The 20,163-nt window shown below is 39.8% G+C and overlaps 1 long non-coding RNA gene across 1 annotated transcript; it reads right to left on the bottom strand.

Annotated features, from left to right (window-relative positions):
• Positions 1 to 20: 20 nt before the first annotated feature.
• Positions 21 to 19,466, bottom strand: LOC308053850. The gene is made up of 3 exons (XR_013923829.1): positions 8,152 to 19,466; positions 4,826 to 8,112; positions 21 to 3,522 (listed from the first exon to the last, which is right to left on the bottom strand). It is a non-coding gene; the product is annotated as an uncharacterized lncRNA (long non-coding RNA).
• Between the last annotated feature and the right edge of the window lie 697 nt (positions 19,467 to 20,163).

Raw genomic sequence — 20,163 nt, 5'->3', positions numbered from 1 at the left:
CTTTCTTTTATTTATTTATCTTTCTTATTTGAAAGTAAGAATTTCCTGTTTTATCAAAATACATCTCTGACTCTCTCTCTCTCTAAAAGTATTTCTTTTCTGTATGAAGAAACTAAAGCTCTGTTTTTGTATTTTCCAGTTGTGGCTGGGCTGAATATCTAGTTAAGTCTCATAATTATGACAACATAGAATCATAGAATTATTTAGGTTGGAGAAGACTTTGAGATCATCACATACAACTGTTAACCGAGGACCACCAAGCCCACCACTGAACCATGCCTCTAAGCACCACATCTATGTGTTTTTTAAACACCCCCAGGGAAGGTGATTCCACCCCCTCCCTGGGCAGCCTGTCCCAGCGCCTGACCACCCTTTCGGTGAGGACTTGTCCCTAATCCCCGATCCAACCCTCCCCTGGGCACCTCGAGGCCGTTTCCCCTTGTCCTGTCGCTTGTTCCCTGGGAGCAGAGACCGACCCCCCCTGCCCACAGCCCCTGTCAGGGAGCTGCAGAGAGCGATCGGGCCCCCCTGAGCCCCCTCTTCTCCAGGCTGAACCCCCCAGCTCCCCCAGCCGCCCCCCCCAGCCTTGTGCCGCAGCCCCTTCCCCAGCTCCGTGCCCGTCCCTGGACACGCTCCAGCCCCTCAGGGTCTGTCTGGGAGTGAGGGGCCCAGAGCTGAGCCCAGCGTTCCAGGGGCGGCCGCACCAGTGCCGGGCACGGGGGGACGGGCGCTGCCCTGGCCCTGCTGGCCACGCTGCTTCAGACACGAGCCAGGGCGCTGCTGGCCCCCGTGGCCACCTGGGCACCCTGCTGGCTCCTGCCCAGCCGGCCCTTGCCCAGCCCCCAGCCCCTTTCCCGCCGGGCAGTTCCCAGCCCCAGCCCCAGCCCGCGGCGCTGGGGGCGCTGTTGTGCCCCACGGGCAGGGCCCGGCGCGGAGCCGGGTTGAGCCTCATACAAGTGGCCTCGGCCCCTCGGCCCGGCCTGCCCAGCCCCCCCTGCAGAGTCCTCCAGCCCCCCAGCAGGGCCGACTCGATCCCCTCGCCCAGATGGTCAATAAAGACACTGACCGGGGCTGGCCCCAGCACGGAGCCCTGGGGAGCTCCACTCGTGCCCGGCGCCAGTGGGATGCAGCTCCGTCCCCCACCGCTCTGGGCTCGGCCCCCAGCCGGCTTCTAACCCAGCACAGAGCACACCCGTCCCAGCCATGAGCAGCCACTTTCTGCTGGAGATGCTGTGGGAGATGGTGTCAAAGGCTTTACTAAGGTCCAGGAAGACAACATGCACAGCCTTTCCCTCATCCACAAGGAGCGTCACCTTGTCACAGAAGATCAGGTTTGTCAAGCAGGACCTGCCTTTCATAACCCCATGCTGGCTGGCCGCATCCCCTGGTTGTCCTTCACATGCCATGTGATGGCATTCAGGATGATCTGCTCCGTAACATTCCCTGGTCCAAGGACAGGCTGACAGGCCTGTAGTTCCCCAGATCCTCCTTCCTGTTCTTGTGGGCGAGTGTCACACTGGCCTAACTTCCAGTCTTCTGGGACCACTCCAGTTTGCCAGGTCTGTTGATAAACCATGGAAATGTTCTTGGCAACCTCCTCTGCCGGCTCCCTCAGTACCCTCAGGTGGATCCCATCCAGCCTCATAGTCTTGTACAGGTCTCAGTGGAGCAGCAGGTCACTGACCGTTTCCTCCTGGACTGTGGGGGCTTTATTGTGCTCCTCCTCATCCCTGTCTTCCAGCCTCGGGGACTGAGTATCCTGAGGGAAATTGGTCTCACTATTAAAGACTGAGGCAAGGAAAGCATGTCAAGTCACTTTCAATAGTCAGTCACCATTGACAGACTTCAGTCACTACTAAGGAAAGCAAATATTTATAGATTTTTTAAAGTAATATCTAAAATCAGGCACCTGCTCTGACAAACCAGTGACCTAGAATTGAATGGCTTTTGTGATACTGGTAACTCCCTTAGTCCCAGGATCTCCTGAGAACTAGCTGTTAACAAGGGAAGACTGAGTGATACACACTCTCATTACCAAATACTTTCTCTTACCTTTGAGAACTGCATATACAGCTAAAATTTGCCAATTCAGTTTATGTGGCTGGTACATCACACTTCATTCTGTTAGGTCATGCATTGGGAGGTAACCTACAGCAAAGGCAAAGCGACTAGACATATTTACTTACCAATAAAAACACCCTTCTTCTTGGAATATTTTCAGCTGACCTTTCTGGTCTTGTTAACTCAAGAAGAGGATGTTACTGAGATTGTTTCAGATGCAATCATTGCTTAAACATGACATTTAGGACTTACTTAGAGGTGGGATGCAGTAAGGCACGTTTTTCCAATCAGTGAGCAGTGTCTTACATTTCACCCTATGCTCCTTATCCTCAGCTGTTCCTAAACTCATCTCATACACAAGAACCTCTGTAGAGGATGCAGCAAATTTTCAGCCTGTAGGAAGTTTGAGCATTTAAGAAGAATAGCATAGCACTAATAAAATCTAAACACTTATAGTCAAATCTTATTCCTGATGCTGCTAAATGGGAACTTACAGCTTAACATAATAGGCAATTTAGCATATAAATGTGCCCCATAAAAGCAGGATGTTGGCAGTGCAAAACTATAAATGTTAACCTTTGGGCAAGCTGTTACAAATGTGCTACAGGCTCTTGCAATTTTAATGAACTTGTTTGCACATATGAAGTTTATTTTGTACTAAGCACTAGGGTATGCACACCCAGTAAGAGGAACACCTTCAGAAATTCAGACTTGTAGGAGCTGATCATTAAGGTCTGGCCTAACATATTTGTTAGCTAGCATTTCAATTTTTTTTTTTTTTTTTTTGGTAGCCTTGCCGTTCTGAAGCTATGTCCTTCTCATCTGTTAACAGAGGTTTACACCAGTAGACAATGACAATGACTTTTTTACCCTCAGAAGTGTGACTGAGAAACAATATGTCACTTTCCTAACACTGTTAAAGAATACAGGAAGTATTTTATAACTACAAGGGTTTGTGGTCAAGGCTTATATCCTGGACAAGTACTGATGTAAATGAATGTTTGATTATAAGTTTTTGGTGTAGATGGTGGAGGAGCAAAGATGGTAAGGTGTGGACCTTGTGCTCACATAGAAGGACTGGTTAGAGATGTGAAGGCTGGGGATGTCTTAAGGGCGAGTGCCAAGAGGACAGGGCCAGGCTCTTGTCAGTGGTGCCCAGCGACAGGACAAGGGGCAATGGGCACAAACTTCAACATGGGAAGTTCCACTTGAATATGAGGAAGAACTTCATTACTTTGAGGGTGACAGAGCTCTGGAACAGGCTGCCCAGAGAGGCTGTGGAATCTCCTCTGGAGATATTCAAAACTCACCTGGATGTGACTCTGCAAGCTGCCCCAGGTGCCCCTGCTTTAGTGGTGGGCTGGACTAGATGATCTCCAGAGGTCCCTTCCAACCCCGACCATTCTGTGATGCTGTAATGTGATATTCCCGAGTCATTATTCCATTATTTCTGGCAAGTTCCTGGAAAGGCAGAGGATGTTGAAAATGTAAGAAAGCTATAGTAATTTCAAATCTAAATCAGGGCTAATAGTTATCTTACAAACTACTAGGCTCCTGTGACCTTTTGCTGAAAGTAATTTGGGTTTGATGAATCAATGTCTGTGCACCCTCAAAATCAGATAATCCTGTAGAGCAACCAAATATAGTTGCTCCATTTCAGGAAAGTGCTTGCAAAACCACACATTTTCAGACAGCTTTGCTGGTCACGAACATAATACTCATGATCCAGCCTTGATGGTGAGCATGTTTTCAGTCCAAGTCTCTCACATTGTTTGGCTTTGGTAGGCCACTTCTTTCCAAAGCAGAAATTATTCAGAACTATTCTTTCAAGCTAAATGTGTGAAAGATGAATCATAGAAAAAGATATTTCACTCCTATCTGACTTCACTGCCATATTTTCTTCACCTTACACCCTATGATTGCCTCAGCAAAATATCAAGTTTTCAGTTTGCATTCACACTGTTTAATAACATGATGTCTACTGAAACATGGATAATTAAGAACCTTTTTACTTGCTTATTCCTTCATGTAAAGAAAAGGAGCTCAAAGAACTTTCTTTTTATTTGGCTATGAGGTTCTTTTTCCTTGATTAACAACCATAACTGCCAACAAAGCATGGATCTAGGTTGTAAAGAGAGTTCATGCAGAGACAAAAAAGTACTTATCAGGTATTTCTTGTCTTTCTAACTACTCATTTTATTCCTCATTGTGAATATATGTATCTGTGCACACACAGGTAACAATCTGGAGACTCATTAAGAAGTAAGGCAAGAAGAAAATGAGAAGTTACATAATAGCTTACATTAATATAAAGCTTGAAATATACGCATGTATTTAATGGAAAGTTAAAACATGAAAGAGAGAGAGAAAACGTAGGTATTGCAAAGCCACTGGGAGCTTGCATTTTTAGAGGCACACCCAGTGAGAAAAGTTTCTTTAATATTATCCTTCAGTATTGTTGTGGTTTAATCCCAGCCGGCAACTAAGCACCACACAGCCACTCTCTCACTGTCCCCACAGTGGGAAGGGGGAGAGGATCGGAAGAGTAAAAGTTAGGAGATAAAGACATTGGAAAAGGTAAAGCAAAAGCCAGGCACGCAAGCAAAATGAAACAAGAAGTTAATTCACTACTTCCCTTTGGCAGGCGGTTCAGCCACCCCCAGGGAAGCAGGGCTCCATCAAGCATAATGGTTACCTGGGAAGACAAATGCCATAATGCCAAATGCCACCCCCACCCCCCTTCTTCTTCCCCCAGCTTACTTACTCAGCATGGCATCACATGGTAGGGAATACACCTTGGCCAGTTGGGGTCAGCTGTCCTAGCTGGGTCCCCTCCCAATTTCTGTGCCCCTCCAGCCCTCTTGCTGATAGGACCTGAGAAACTGGAAAGCTCTTGACTTGGTATAAACATTGCCTAGCAACAACCAAAACCATCAGTGTGCCATCAACACTGTTCTCACACCAAATCCAAACCACACCACTGCACCAGCTACTAAGACGACAATTAACTCTATCCTAGCTGAAACCACGACAAATATGCAGTGTAGTGCACTTAGTTTGGATCCAAAAATATCAAAAAATATTCCACTTCATGTTTATTTACATATAAGCTCAGAATAAGTGTTTCATGTACAGGTTCCCATAAGGACAGAACAACTTGTCTTTACACATCTCTTTCCCAGTATGGATCTTTTGAAAATTTGCTGAAGTTCTCAAAAGGTCTATGTTACGTTTTTTTGCGTTTCACTGTAAGAAAGATGTATCAGGTCATGCTTCCTAGTTCAAGCAAGCAAACAGTCAGGAATCATCTTCAGTCTCCACCCGAGCAAAACTAAAAATTACCCCTCAGAAAATTAAACTTTGCATTGCTTTAAAATCATGCACTGGCTACCTTACAGCAGTTCTACTGGTAGAATTCCATTGTTTTGCAGCACTGTTGCCCTCCGAACAAGAAAGGTTGCTTCTTTTAGAGGAAGAACTCATCTGCTAAGACTCTCAGTTATTCATCTGTGCTTAGGTAATGGGCTAGGAGACCCACACTGGGTAGGGGAGCAGAAGTGTCTGCTACAGACATAACTTACTTTTTCCTCACTTAAAAACACAAACAAACCTTTAGTTAAGATGCAAATCCCTGTAATAGTAGAAACAAGCAGTATAATCATTAGGATTCCCGTATGTTCCATGCTGTAGTCCTTGCTTTTTAATGCTGGTCTCGATGAGAGCACACAAAGAAGTTGAAGTATATCACAAATAAGAATAAACACGAGTAAATTGAAAATACAGCCATTTCATATTTCTTATCTTGTTATAAAAGAACCTGCTGGCCTATCAGTTAGCTAAGGATTAATTTCATTGACTAGCTTTCCTGGAAGCCTGGTCAAATAGTTTATAGTGGATCAGTTCAGGTTGACTGGTATGCACAGCCTGTAATGTTTTAATAAAAAAAAAATATTCTTTCCCTTAGGTATAAGTGCAGTATAATCAGGAGGTAAGAGTGCTCTTCGTGTATCTATTCCAAAGGTAACTTCCATCTAGCACATTCATGTAGCAATAATTCTGTGGTCTTGGCAGCAAAAGGTTCACTCTGAGTTGTAAAGGCCTGCAGAGATCCTAAGTACATACTCAGAGTGTCACTTTTACAACCACCCTCTGTGTGTTTTTGTGACTGACTTACTGTCACATCCCCCTAGCTGCACATTGCTTATTTCATCTGAAAAATAGCACAGTAGTTGTTTTAATTGTGGAAGTATCCCATTACTTTTAAACAGTCCACTTATTTAAACTAAATATTTTGTATAAAGCGAGATTGCAGAAGACACAATATTTGTATTGTGCTTCCACCTGAGTTATCTGAAAGAAAATGAGTAATTAGAAACCAAAACAAAAACGTGTTTGAAAACTGAAAATCAGAGGTTCATTCATTTAAAAATTCATCTTCATTAGTTTTAGAATTATTTGAGAGTCGTACAATTAATTTGAATTAATATCATACCCTACTATGTATGAGCAGCATTTAAAACAAAGGTCTAAAAGGTGGAACATTTTAGATTCGAATTTTAAAAACAAAACTTACCTGCATGTTTGGTTGGTTTTGTTGCTCTGTATTATGCTAGATTGCATACTGTTAAATCTATCATTGACATTAATTTTCTGTAGAAAACAGCTAGGAAAATTATTTGCATAACTGTAAAAACAAAACTCCTTCAAGCCATTAGTATTGAAAAAATACTCATATTCATTTAAACTTGGCCTATGAAACGTACAGTAGATGCTTTCCATTTGGGATTTCTTAGTTTAACTTAATCAAATCTAATGATGCAAAGGTGATTATCTGTCTTCTAAGTTCAGGAATTTAATGAAACTGGTTACATTAGTAAGACAATTTATTATCTGTACAATGACAGAAAATGGTAAAAAAAAACAAACCAAAACCAACAATTTGTGGTGGAACCTTCCATGCCTATTGTATTACTTGCAGTAGAGGTTAAAACTTTCATGTTCTTAGGCTTATAATTACAGAACTGAGAAATCTTGTGAACACATGAGATGGAACACGTATGATGAAATAGAGATTACACTTCTTGCCTTTGTGTAGTTATATTTATATAGCAGACAGAGATTCATTCTCTTGGTGTTATTCCAGTAATGTTATGTTTTACGGTATGAAGAGTTACCCTGAAGTACAGAAGGAAAACCCTTGGGGGGCATTCTCTTTCTCAGGTTGTTGCCTATTACGATCTCTTGGGAAAAACTGCTTAGTCGCATTGTGGCTCCACTTATGGCAAAAGACAGATTCAGGACAGGAATATATTTCTCATTGCTCCTGTCAGTCTTGCAGAAGATATTCAGTGTCAACAGGACTTGAAGATAAGATGGAGCTTACAGACCCTTGGATGAATGGCCTAAGCAGCACAGCTTCTTCAAGCCTTATTGCCTCTGCCTTTTCTGAGTATGATTAGTATGTCAAATGAAACAAAACCCAGGCATTTTTTAGACACATATTTTCTGAAAACATCCCAGTAATAATGGGAAAAACATGCTTTTTCATTTAGTGGTTTAGGAAACCCATCACTTTCTTGCCACATTATATCTGTAGCGATTGCGCTACACTTGCCTAAACTGTCAGGAAATTGTGAACCTGAAATACAGCAGCCTATCTTTGGCTCATATTACTATAATATTTATGGTTTTGTCTATTTTCTTCCTATGTGCCAAAGTTTATTTCTGTCTCTGGCCCCAGCCTCTCTCATCTTTCTGACCCACGAAACGTGTCTGTTAAGATTTACAGGGAGATTGAGGACGATGCTTGACTGATCTGTCATTCAGATTTTAAAATGTATTAAATTTTGTTGATTATATGCAAAGATACTTTCTCAATTTTTTTTGCTGTCTTAGCAGAACAGATTTGGCAAAGCCTTTAAAATCTAAGGTAGCTGTCAACTGTGTAAGTTCTCATTTACCCCAAACACATCCATTCCATCTCTCACAAAATGTAGTCATTTTTCTTCACTATTAAAGCAGATTGTGTGTTTGTACGCACAAACGTAGCAGCTCTTTCATGATCTGATTATTCTATTCCATTACAATAACTCTTTTGTATTCAAAACATGTTAGTGATAAAATACAGACAACAAATAAACTATCATACTGTATACAAGTGTGATTTCATACTGAAGTGCAGAAAAAAAGTCCTTGCAGTGGATTATACTCTAAATGACGTTACCCATTAAATTTGTGATGCCACTTGCTGAATCTTCTGTAACATTCAGCGAATCAGCCACTTCCACTGCTGCATAAGATACAAGTTTTGACAGCATCCACCAACTCGCTTCAATCAAGATGCATCACCTTTCAAACCAGAAACATCACCTGATCGAATTAGATACATTAAGAACTGAATCTAATACATTGGATATTAGATAATACAAGATGATATTAGATAATACAAAGATATTAAATCACTTGACAAAATCAATTATAGAACAATGCAACGACATCCTTGTCTGGATTGCCTGCATCCTTAAGTCAGCTTGCTTGTGTGCGGCCTTCTTACTGGAATTTTATAATTAAGAAGGTCTTTATCCTTCAATGAGACTGACATAACTGTATGACTTTTCAGAGTCATAAGGACATATTCACCTAGATATGTTCAGGAATACTGGTTAAAAAAAGTAAACTATTTTTCACTGCATAACTATTTTACTGCGAAATGCACATCAGTGACTCATTTTCTAACATAACTAGATTATTTTTTTTTCCAAAAAAAGTGCTCATAATCTGTTGCCAAGCTTTCCTATGTACTGTTTGGTACCATTCAATCACATACATTCATTTTACTCATGCAAAAACCTCTGTAAAACTGTGCTTATCAGAAAAAGGGTTTCTGAATTTGTTTGGCTTCACTTTTATGGTCCTGTTTCAAGACTAGCATCTGTGTCTAGATATCCCAGAGTAGTGATAAATAGAGCCAAGGGTTGTTTATTACAAAGGTTTGCTATCTTGAACGTGTTGCCATCTCATTACAATGTTTCAACTTCTGCATGGCCAGGTCTCTTATTTACACTCTACTACATTCATGCACGGAACACTGATATTTAAGGTGGTAGAGAGCAGAGTGAATGGACACTATTCCTAATAATTTTTAAAATTCACTTTTCATTAATTTTAACACCAGAAACTGGTTCTCTATCAAAAATTTTAAAGTATCTGATTTTAAGATTCTCAGATGAAGATGATTACAGTTATAGCCTAGAATTGAGATAAAGATTTATGACAATCTGGGTCACCTAAGCTTCTGTCAGCCAACCAATGCATACAGATGCTTTTTCCTCAGACTCCCAAAGCAAGTTTGAGGGCACTACAGAACCATAAGGACTGTCAGAAATTTCAGATGAGAAAGTACAGCATGTCTTTTTCTCTGCCCTGGTCTCTAAAACGTCATTGTGTCATTTGCGATATAAATGAAGATGACAAATTTTACCTGTATAGCTCTATACAGCCTCAATGGAATATTCACAGGTAGATAATCAGGACATACTCTGTATGCAACACTTATTTTAGCTGTACTTCCAATGAGCTCTATGAAGAACTGATTTTATTACTGTATATAGCAAGCAATGAAATGATACTTAATTTCTGGAATTCCTTAAATAGATGAAGAAATTACTCCAAAAATAAAGTAAGAGCAAAATTCAAACCTGAAGTGCATCAGCTGTTTGAAGTCTGCCTGGCAGCTGATTAAAAGAGGTGTTACTTAGAAGCAGTTACTATAGCCCCTCACGTTTCACATCGCTGGCTCCCTGGATGGAGAGTGGAAGACACACTGTGCCAGCTTACAGGTGACAATGACTTGACTCAACTTCACTGGCTCCCTTGCTGGCCTCCCTGCCATTCAGAAGGAACCCAAAAGACTGGAGAAAAAAAAAAAAAAAAAAAAAAAAAAAAGAACAAACAGAAACTTATCAACAAGGTTCAAAAAGGGCAAATGCAAAGACAATGTCCTTGGGACATCACAACCCCATGCAACAGTACTGGGAGGGCATCAGCTGGCCAGTAAGCAGCTCTGCAGAAAAGGATCTGGGGGTCCTGGTGGAAAAGTTGAAAATGATACAGCAGAGTGTCTTTGTGGCAATGAACACTAACTTTGCATTGTGCTGCATTTGCAAAAGCACAGCTAGCAGGTCAAGAGAAGCGATTACTCTCTTTTACCTGGCATTTGCCAGATCACAGTTTGCCCAGTTTTGGACTTTCAGTACCTTGTCAAATACTTTTTAATGGGAGATCTAGTAGCCACTGTAAGTTACCTAATAAGTGTTTCAGAGGGAAGATGGAGCCAGATTTTTCTCAGAGATGCACAAGGCTACTGACAACGGACATAAGTTATAGCAAAAGAAAGTTTTCATTACAGCTTAGCAAAGATTTCTTCATGCTGAAGATCAAACATTGGAACAAGGGCCCAGAGAGGCTGTGAAATCTCCATTATTGGAGACCTCACGAAGCTAAGCCTTATTTTTAAAGGGGTAGACCAGATGATGTCCAAAGATCATCTCCAACCTAAAATATTATATATTTCTGTGGCTCTAGAATGTTGCATCTACAGATAATTAGTTTGCTTGTATCTCCAGCCAGAATTTTCTTATGTTTCAGATTTTTCCAGTGTTGTTTGGTTGGTTTAGGATGGGTTTTTTTCCAGGGGAATGGGGTGCTGAGTTTTTCTGATGAAACTACCCTTAACATCTATTTCTCAAAATAAGAATCTAATGCCAGAAACATTCTTCAAAAGACACTGACTGACTGAAATTATTCCATATTACAGATTTCCAAGGAGGGTAATTCATGGCAAATATAATGTTTTCCCCATACTTCCTATAACCTATTTCTCCGAGATCCAAATAAATACTGTCAGAACAACAAATAAACTGTTCTCCCAGAGTGTGAGAAGTGCAATCTTTCCACATTATACTATCTCACTCTCTAAGGAGCGAAAAAGGATTTGCTTCAGTAAAGAAAGCACTCTGTTATACGACTTTCTCTTTTGTAGTCTCATATCTTACATTTCAATGGGTAAACTTTGCAAGTCAGATTTATATTCAAGTCTAAAGTTATATTTTGTTGCAGTAAAATCAAAGGAAGCAATGACAGATTGATCTATAGAAGAACAGGTGGGAACTGAACAGACCTTATTAATCTTTTTCTCTACTTGGTGGCACTCACGTGCCTTTAATACGCAGAGAGAACTTTACCTGTTGCATGTAAAGTTCACCTTGAATAGGACTCAGATTTCTAAGCATCAGACATAATTGTTTCTGAGTTAATAACTTGCAATTTTTTGATAATTCAGGTATTTTTGTAACATCCCCTTGTCCTCAGTGTTCTCTGTTCAGCTGAGCCACATTTAATGTGGATCTCCTTCTTACACATCTCATATTTTACATCTGAGACAGTAGGATGAACTCCCTTTGTGAAAAAGAGGCCTGCAGAACTAAAGTTGCAGACATCTCAGTCCACTGTCTATGGCATTTTAGCAATTTTACAGTCCATGATAAAGAACTTCATCTTCCTGTTGAAGCGACTTTATTTTAGTTTAAGGCATAAAACCTAATTGAGCTAAATATAGGCTAGTTTAAGCATGGCATTGAAGTCTAATGACTACAAAAGAAAGGGGAGGATCCTGTGTTCAAGCACCCACTGGTCTGTGTATTTTCCATGAAATTGTTTCATGTAAAATACAAACCATAGAGCACAGACTGGCATGCGTCTGCTGTATCTCTTAGCTGCCCACCCAAGAGACTCGACTATAAAGCTAACCTGTAAACGGGGTCAGAAACGACAGCTGACATTACAAGTATGGCACAAATATTAGTCAATTGTCATTATACATACAGTTATGACTACATAAATATAATAAAATTCAGATTATTACCAAGCAGTATCTTCACCACACCACTTATTTCCCTCTCATTAGAAGGATGCTGAAGTGTTTATCTACTTAGGCACTGAAAAAACACAAGTGAAATTTTGCTGTCTTACACAAAACCCATACAGCCATGTATATAACTGCAACATGATCGTGATGGTCAACCAGCCTTCATCCTGAGACAAAGGGAATCAAGCTGAAAGAGATGCTATGGGGATGTGGTGGCTAGGAGGAGAAATCATTCCCAAACTGTAGTGCTAGTTTGCTTCTTATACTAGATCTGCTTCTTGAACTGCTTATTCCTGCATGAAAACGCTCAGGAGCAGAACAGCGACTGGAGACCTATGTAAGTCACTGTTGTCGTCTTTCAGACAGTTTTGAAAAATGCATCTATTGGTGTTAATGCCATTAAAAGAATTTAACAAGTTAATGCAGTAAAATTTAATTATCTTGATTTGTGTGTCTCTAATTGTTGCATTTACATGATGAAAGTGCTATAAGGCTCATTATCTTAAATAAACTCCTAATTTTCTACTCATGGTTGCTAAAAGTGTTGTACCAGAATAAGCAGCACCAAAATGAACATTTCATTCACTTCTGCATGGTTATAATGCTTCAAGCTCAGAAGCTGTAACCTTCATGCCATGACTGAAAAGAAATGGTATTTTTGTAGGAGTACAAAACTGTCATTGTTACTAACAGGTCTCAGGCTTTGCCCTGAGTCTGCAAGGTGTCAGGATGAGGCAGGGCAAGCTCTGCCCAAGCTTTATGTGAACTGGCCAGAGGTTTGTTTATTCTTGATTTTGCTGCAACAGCAACTTTTCTAAAGGCCTGGTACCTACGCCTGATTCCTTTTTGGTAATCTTTGTATGGTACAGCCTTTCTTTTTGTATGGGTAATTGTAACAGGCTGTTTAGTTACTGTGTACTATTGAGATATTTACGACTGTATCCTAATGATTTTGTGTAGAGGAATACAGGCCTGATAAGGTATCCGAGGCATTAAGAAGTGGGGACACAGGATGCTGTGCATAATTGTGCAGGCTTGGGAGGACAACCGATGGGCACTGGTTGGCTCTGGACACTCTGTGGCACTGTTTCACGCAAGCTTCCAAGCTTCTACCCGTTCTTCTGGTGTTATACTCACTCTCCCACTTCCCTTTGGGTGTGTTAATGTTAATGACTTCAGTCTGGTTGGAGGGAGTTGGAGGAGTGGAGTATGGCATTTCATCAGCATCCCTAAGTCCTTTGCCCTGAGGAGTATGATGATGCTGATGTTGAGAGTCTCTTTTCCTTCTTTTCTTCCTTATCTATTTACCTGCTGCCACTTTTAGCTTTTTAAAGCATGCCTTCACCTCTTGCTCCTTTAACATCAACCTGCAGCTCCAAACTACAACCAAATTTACTAAGTATGGTGTGTCGTACCAACATACCTCAGCTATTTGTTTGCTCTCTTTCTACCCTTGAAAAGAGTTCTGCCCAGCCCCAGGTCTGCCTTTCTCTAACTGACCATATGATTACACGTTTCCTAAATGCAAAAATCAAGATGAGATTCTTGAACTAATTAACTGGAGGAAGAGAGGGTTATCCTTTTATTCACACACACAATATTAATTAGAGATTTTGTTTTGCAAGCCCCAGGATGAAGAAATGTAATGATAACAAAGGAAATTTGATTCTATTTTGCATACGAGTCCTTCAAAGCAAAAGTCTGACTTTGAATAGATGAGAAGCCAGATTTCCTGCTCTCAGATTCCATTGGTGAAACTTCCACTTGAGGGTGTTGCATTGTAACAATTGTAGTCAATCACTCAGCAGTAGGAAATCAGTCTGAATATCTGACAAAACAAACTTACCATTTCCTAGCCACCCTTAATAGCTCGGGAGACGGCTCTGTGGTTTGCATCAATATTGCAGTTCATAAGTCTCTTTCAATAACATGTCTTTTCAAGATGAGGGGTACATATTTGTTTTTCCAAACTACCATCAATCATGAACGGTCCTTCCCGTGGGACCTGAATGATGGTAAATATTAGTCAAGTGAGTGTCATTTAGTTTATTTTGTCAGAAGGTGGACACATTATTATCTTTGGTGACAGTAGCAAAGTTAAATTTAGTCCGTATTACATTTTTCAACTTCTGTAGGAGGACTGTTAGTCCAAATAAAAACATGTCTTTTTAAAAACAGGAACCGGCCTCTTGCTTTTTCTCTGTATAGCTTCTTAGTATGCTGAATTATTTCCTTTTAAAATCCATGTCATTAAACACCTATTGCACACATATGTCATAAAAACCACAGAACATGATGCAGGTTGCTGATCCAAAAAAAAAAAAAAAAAGAAAGAAAAAAAAAAACCCAGGTGTGTGTCTGTCAATCAATAAACAAAACAGATTTAATGAAAGTACTTACAGAGAATACGTTCTTACCATAGTCTGACACTTGATCTTGTTCCCCACTATTTAGCAATCGTATGCTCTTACAACTTCACTAGAACAACGGAAGCCAAAACCAGTCTTAAGGCCACAACAATTGAATTTAACATGTTACACAGTAGCCAAATATCCTCATGTTGCTATCAAAACCATTAATATGCTACATGAACACACAAACAACTAAAATTCCTCATTTATTCTCCCTGCATATCAGCAGGATTAATGTCAAATACTCTTCAGCTTCCTGAATAAAAGGTTTCTTGGTTTTGATGTGACAAATGAGAAACAAATCTCAGCCTGAACTTTTTCATGAGCTGATTTTTTTTATATCATGTTTCGTATTTTTTTGACAGGCCCATGTTCCAGGTGGACCAGAGGAAATACCAGTCACCCATCCACACTGACAGAAAGGCAGCAGAAGACTATAAAACTGTACAAAATGCTAATTCTCATTATTCTGTTCCCAACCTTGCAAAAATCAGACTCTCCTGGCTGTGCTTTGAGTTAGAATTGTAGCCTGATTCCATTAACATAAAACTAAGATATGTGTTAGAAGTTTTCCTGATGCTCTTTAGGATATTTCTTTTCTGGTGCTGTGGAAAGCACCTGTGGAAATAACCAATGACCCCTCTTGTTGTGGGCTATCAAGTACATGAATGCATATCATCAGGGCTGTGTAACTTGGCATCCACATCTCAGAAAAACAAGCAGCAATTCCATTTGCTTTCTGTAGAGGCTAAAATCAGGTTCTCCCTGTCTGGTCTTCCAAAATGGCCAAAAGCACTATTAACATGGTTCTTTTGCTTCATTTGGGGGTTTATTAGAAAGCTATTTTCTTAAATTACACCAAAGGTCTCTAATTTTTCAGAACTGCCTAGACCTAAGCATGGCATGAGCTAAAAATGAAATATGGAAGAAAGAAATTGTGATGCAAATTCAAATTATTAGCTCAGGATCAAAAACATTATTATTTACTGGTGTATAAGAACTTCCTTTAGTTGGAACTATGTAGTACTACTAGGAAACCATCATACATTAAACTGTGGTGGGTTGACCCTGGCTGGACATCAGGTGCCCACCAAGCTGCTCTATCACTCCCCTCCCTCAGCAGAACATGGGGGGAGAAAATAAGAGGGGAAAAAACCCACAACAAAACCCCAAACTTTTGGTCAAGATGAAGGCAGTTTAATGCAGCAGTAGCGAAAATTGCTTGCACAGAAGCAAAGGAAAACAAAAGTTGTTGTTCCCATCAGCAGGTGATGTTCGGCCACTTCCCGGGAAGCAGGCTTTGGTACGCGTACTGGTTGCTCCAGAAGACAAATGTCATATAAATAACAAATCCCCCCCTTCCACCTCCTTCCTCTTTTATATCTGAGCAGACATCACACACTATGGAATATCCCACCGGTCACTTTGGGTCAGCCGGCCTGGCTGTGTCCCCTCCCAAGATCCTGCCCCCCGCCAGCCTACCAGTGGGGGAGGGGGCAGGTTGGAGGGGCAGCCTTGGTGCTGTGCGAGCAGGGCTCAGCAGCAGCCAAACCCCTGGTGTGTATCACCACCTCTGCAGCCACCGGTACAAGCACAGCGCTGTGGGGGTGCTGTGGGGGTGCTGTGGGGCCCAGTCCAACCCAGTACACAACAGAAAAAAAAAGACCAAATCCTTCACTCTCCCAGCCTCACAAGCTGTACTCCACAAGAACATTTTAATGCAGAAAGAATTCACATCTAGAGTAGAGGAAATCAATTATTTATGCAGAGTTTTTTTCAGATCATTTTGCTGTTCTTCAGAGATGGGACTGGAATGGGAAAGAGGAATAATTTTAAGCTAAAGAGTCTTAAGGCTTCTCTGCTAGGAATTTCGAACTTTATTCATTTTCTCTTGCAAGCGATACAATTTTGCTTTGAAATAAATTACCCTCTGGTGCCATCTTCTTTCTTTGGGGAGCCTTTAAGGCAGTTCTAAGAGTCATATTCTGCATATTCAGTAGGAGGAAAAAAAAAAATCTAACTGTGAACTTACTAATGCTGAGAATAACACCTATAAAATGGAAAAAAAAAAAAAAAAAAAAGCTCATCTACTAACTATTGCCAGAGAGGTGGCTACAGCTTTCAATTCAGCCAGACTAGATAAAATCCTGTTTATGAGCTGGTTACAACCATTTGGAATAATCATAGCGGTTAGAAGAAAGAGGACTGGATGAGAACTGGGAATTTCTTTCTAACTCAATAGCAAATCTCATCCTACCATTCTGAGTACTAGCTTGACAGACTAGATTTTTGATAGCTAAATACAGTCATTATAGAGCCGCAAAATTGACTTTAATATTAAGGAATCTAAAAAGCTCTACAGATAGTGATAATGAAGTTATTGGCATAGGTGCAACTGATTTAGTGTTCAGGACCTTCAGTAAAAACTTCCAAGACAAATCTTTCTAGGGAATTCCACAGAACATTTGACATGTCCTGCCTTAATGCTTTGCTTAGGATTTCTTCTGCCCAAAATCAGTGCAGCTACATTAAGCCCAGACCTTCAGAGTAATCTTAGCTGGTTTTTAATCAGTCAACATCCTATGCTACAGACTACGAACTGTAGAGGGAACCCTGTGTGATTTTACATTTAGACTCCACCCATTACACTGTGATTTTGGATTGTAACGTCTCACCCGAGCAGTAGTACTGATAGATTTGTGCAGCCACCTGTGTTGTATTTCCTAGTTCAGGAACCAAATTTTAATCAGTGTCACAGAAGGAAAAACAAATAAACAAACAAACAAACCTACGACCTTCCCTGCCCCCCCCCCCCCCCCCCCCTTCCTACTGGATTCCAATTAATTATTGGATCAAACTGCTGTGAAGAGCCTTGTTCTTCCTTGAAGTTATTTAGCATTGCTGAAAATGCTTTACCTTTCCAAGGGATATGTAGATTCTGGTTTTTAAACTACTAGCACCATAGTGAACAATACTGACTCTTTCCTCCTTCAGATCTCTGAATAAGACTTTCTGCAGTCATTCTGGTGCTAGTTTGACCAAGTGTGAAAGTTCATTTGAGAGCCAGGTCTTTGTAACCTGAAGTTCTAGTTAAATCTACTGTCTTTTGCACAGATTTAGAGATAATTTCCTACAAAATGAAGTACCGCAGAAGTACTAGTAGGTAGAGGACTTCAATGGCCTTCATGGTACCCTCGCCCAGAAGAAGTCACTTGATTGATCAAAAAAATTCAGGTAGATTATAATTCAAAGGATTATTTTCGTGGTATTGTTTCTATTTTATGATATGCTGTTTTCCATCCTCAAATATATTGGCCTGTCAATTAAATAATGGTCTACTTAAATTAGTAATTTGAAATAAATCAGTTACCTTTGCTAAATTCAAGAGTCTCTATGACAACTAATTGGATTGTATATGAAATTTATTGACTTGTAATTAGAATATATTGGTTTGTGTGTAGCAAACTGTTTACAGTATGTGTGCCGTCTGCCGTGATCAGTAATCATCACATTTAAAACAGATGGGATTGTATGTAGAGCATATTGGGTTTTGTGTACATTATAATACATTGTAGCAGTTTACATGCTCAAATATATATATGAAGTTACAGAACTCTTGTTAAATAAATGTTCTTTTTATATCCTCCAGCAACAGATCCTATATACTTCAAGAAATAGTCAAGCTATTAGAAATGTTTATTTATGACTCTATTTATTCTGTTCTCATAGTGTGTCCAAATGAAGGAACTACATTCTACTAGCTGTTAATGAAATGAAGGTTATCATTAGACTGTATGAATTTAACACGAGCATATTTTGCCTTTGACATGTATATTTACTTGTATTAGTATATTGAAGACAATCTGATGATAGATAGTCACCTGGAAAACTTGTGAAGGTGTAAGCAATTATTCAGTAAGCAATACAGTGGAGAATCAAGGTTACTTCCTTCAAAACAGATTTTCACTTTTCTTTTGTCACAGTAAATGAAATCCATGAAATTAAAGTGGGCTTATGTGCAAGATTACTATAGGCCATTGCCCACAGAGGTCCAGCTACTCCAAAGATCACACACACTGCCAGCCTGTTCAAGGTCCTAAACCCAAGGAAGGGAATGATACTGCAGTAGAAGAGTTAAAAGCTGGAAACCTAGCTTCAGGGAAATATGCAGAGGAGCCATTTATGGGAAATTTGAGCACTACAATGACATAACCCACTTTACACTTAAATATGAACTAGCTTGAAAAAGAAAGGAATCACATCACTTTGGATGCATATTGTATAGTGTCATATTTTTATCAAGACTTATCAAGATTTAGCATTTCCACTCTCAAACCTATTACAAATGCCTTTGTATAGCAGTCCTTAGTATTGACATGTCAATTATTCAACATATATTAATCATTACATAGTATGTACAAGTTCATGATTATTAAAAGACTATTTTATGCTGTTCTGTATATACTGATGTATATAAGGTTCAGTAGATTACTTCTGAATAGCTAGATATTTCAGCAACAGGGTTTATGTAGCTGATTTCAATTAAACACTGAGTGCCCTCAAATTTTATGGGAAGCACTTGATGCCCTGTTAAAATAAAACAAATTGATTAAGCCTATATGTATGTACTGTAACAAGTTCTTAATGAGGGAGTGCTTGCTCATCAGTGGTGCTTGGGAATCTGTGCTTGATGGCTTTCTCTAGTCTTTATTGTGATGATCTGCTATTCAATATCAAAAACCTCATGAACACCTTTATGCCTTCTCCTTAGATGGGCAAACCTTTTCTTGGTCTCTTACGGCTATCGCTATTCTCAGAACCTTGCAAAAATCTTCAAAAGTGATTCAGATCTTGACATCCAAATAATGGTTTTCCCAAAAACCCTAAGGCATAAACTAAGTTCTACCCCACTGACATGTATTTACATGAAGCCTTTCTGAGTCAGACCCATTGTGTCTAATGATTTCTCAAATCCTAGTATGTATCATGATGTGATTGCATTTATTTATATAACATTACTATGAGTACTTACACACTATACAATATACCTGTTAAAAGGGTCAATAATTTATCATGTCAAATGATTTATATTATTTAGATAGGTCTGTGACTTTGAGCAAGAATATTTTGCAATAAAATTGCAATGATTACAAAGGTACAAACTACTAGCTGCTACTTCATTTCTCCAACAGCAACATACTATCATTAAAGTTGTAAACTACTTTACACAGAGCTTAATGGGAACTTTCCAGTTTTATCATAAATAAAATGGGAATCACATCTGAGAAATGTATTTCCAGCAATATTTATTACACAGCACTGCTTTTTCATTATTTTACTTCCCATAAAATTAGGCAAAAAGTCTGAGAGAGTTCTTGGTGAAAAAAAGAGGTCCTCACTGAGTTTGGCAAACTATCCAGAAATACTTATGGAGGAAGGGTCCTGAAAAACTTAAACCTTAAGATGTTAGAGAGATCAAAGACTATTCTAGGAAGATGACTTCATGGTTCACCAACTACATTAGGAACCTCACAGTAAACATTTCTCTGTTCTTTATAAATAAATTGTCCAGAAGTATCTATGATTATTCTGTTCAACAGCAATAAGCTATGAAGCTGCAAGCTGTTACCTTGTCAAAAATATGTTCACCACCAGCTAGAGGTGAGCAACACTATGATTAGCACAAAAAAGTTACACCACAGGTGCATATGGAAAAGGGGGCTAAAACTGGATGCATTTGCAGACTTGGATACCCAGCACATATTA

The sequence above is a fragment of the Falco punctatus genome, assembly GCF_963210335.1.
Source record: "Falco punctatus genome assembly, chromosome: 15".
Taxonomy (NCBI): Eukaryota; Metazoa; Chordata; class Aves; order Falconiformes; family Falconidae; genus Falco; species Falco punctatus.
The sequence above is the reverse complement of the archived record's forward strand: the minus strand, read 5'-3'. Positions and strand labels throughout refer to the sequence as shown.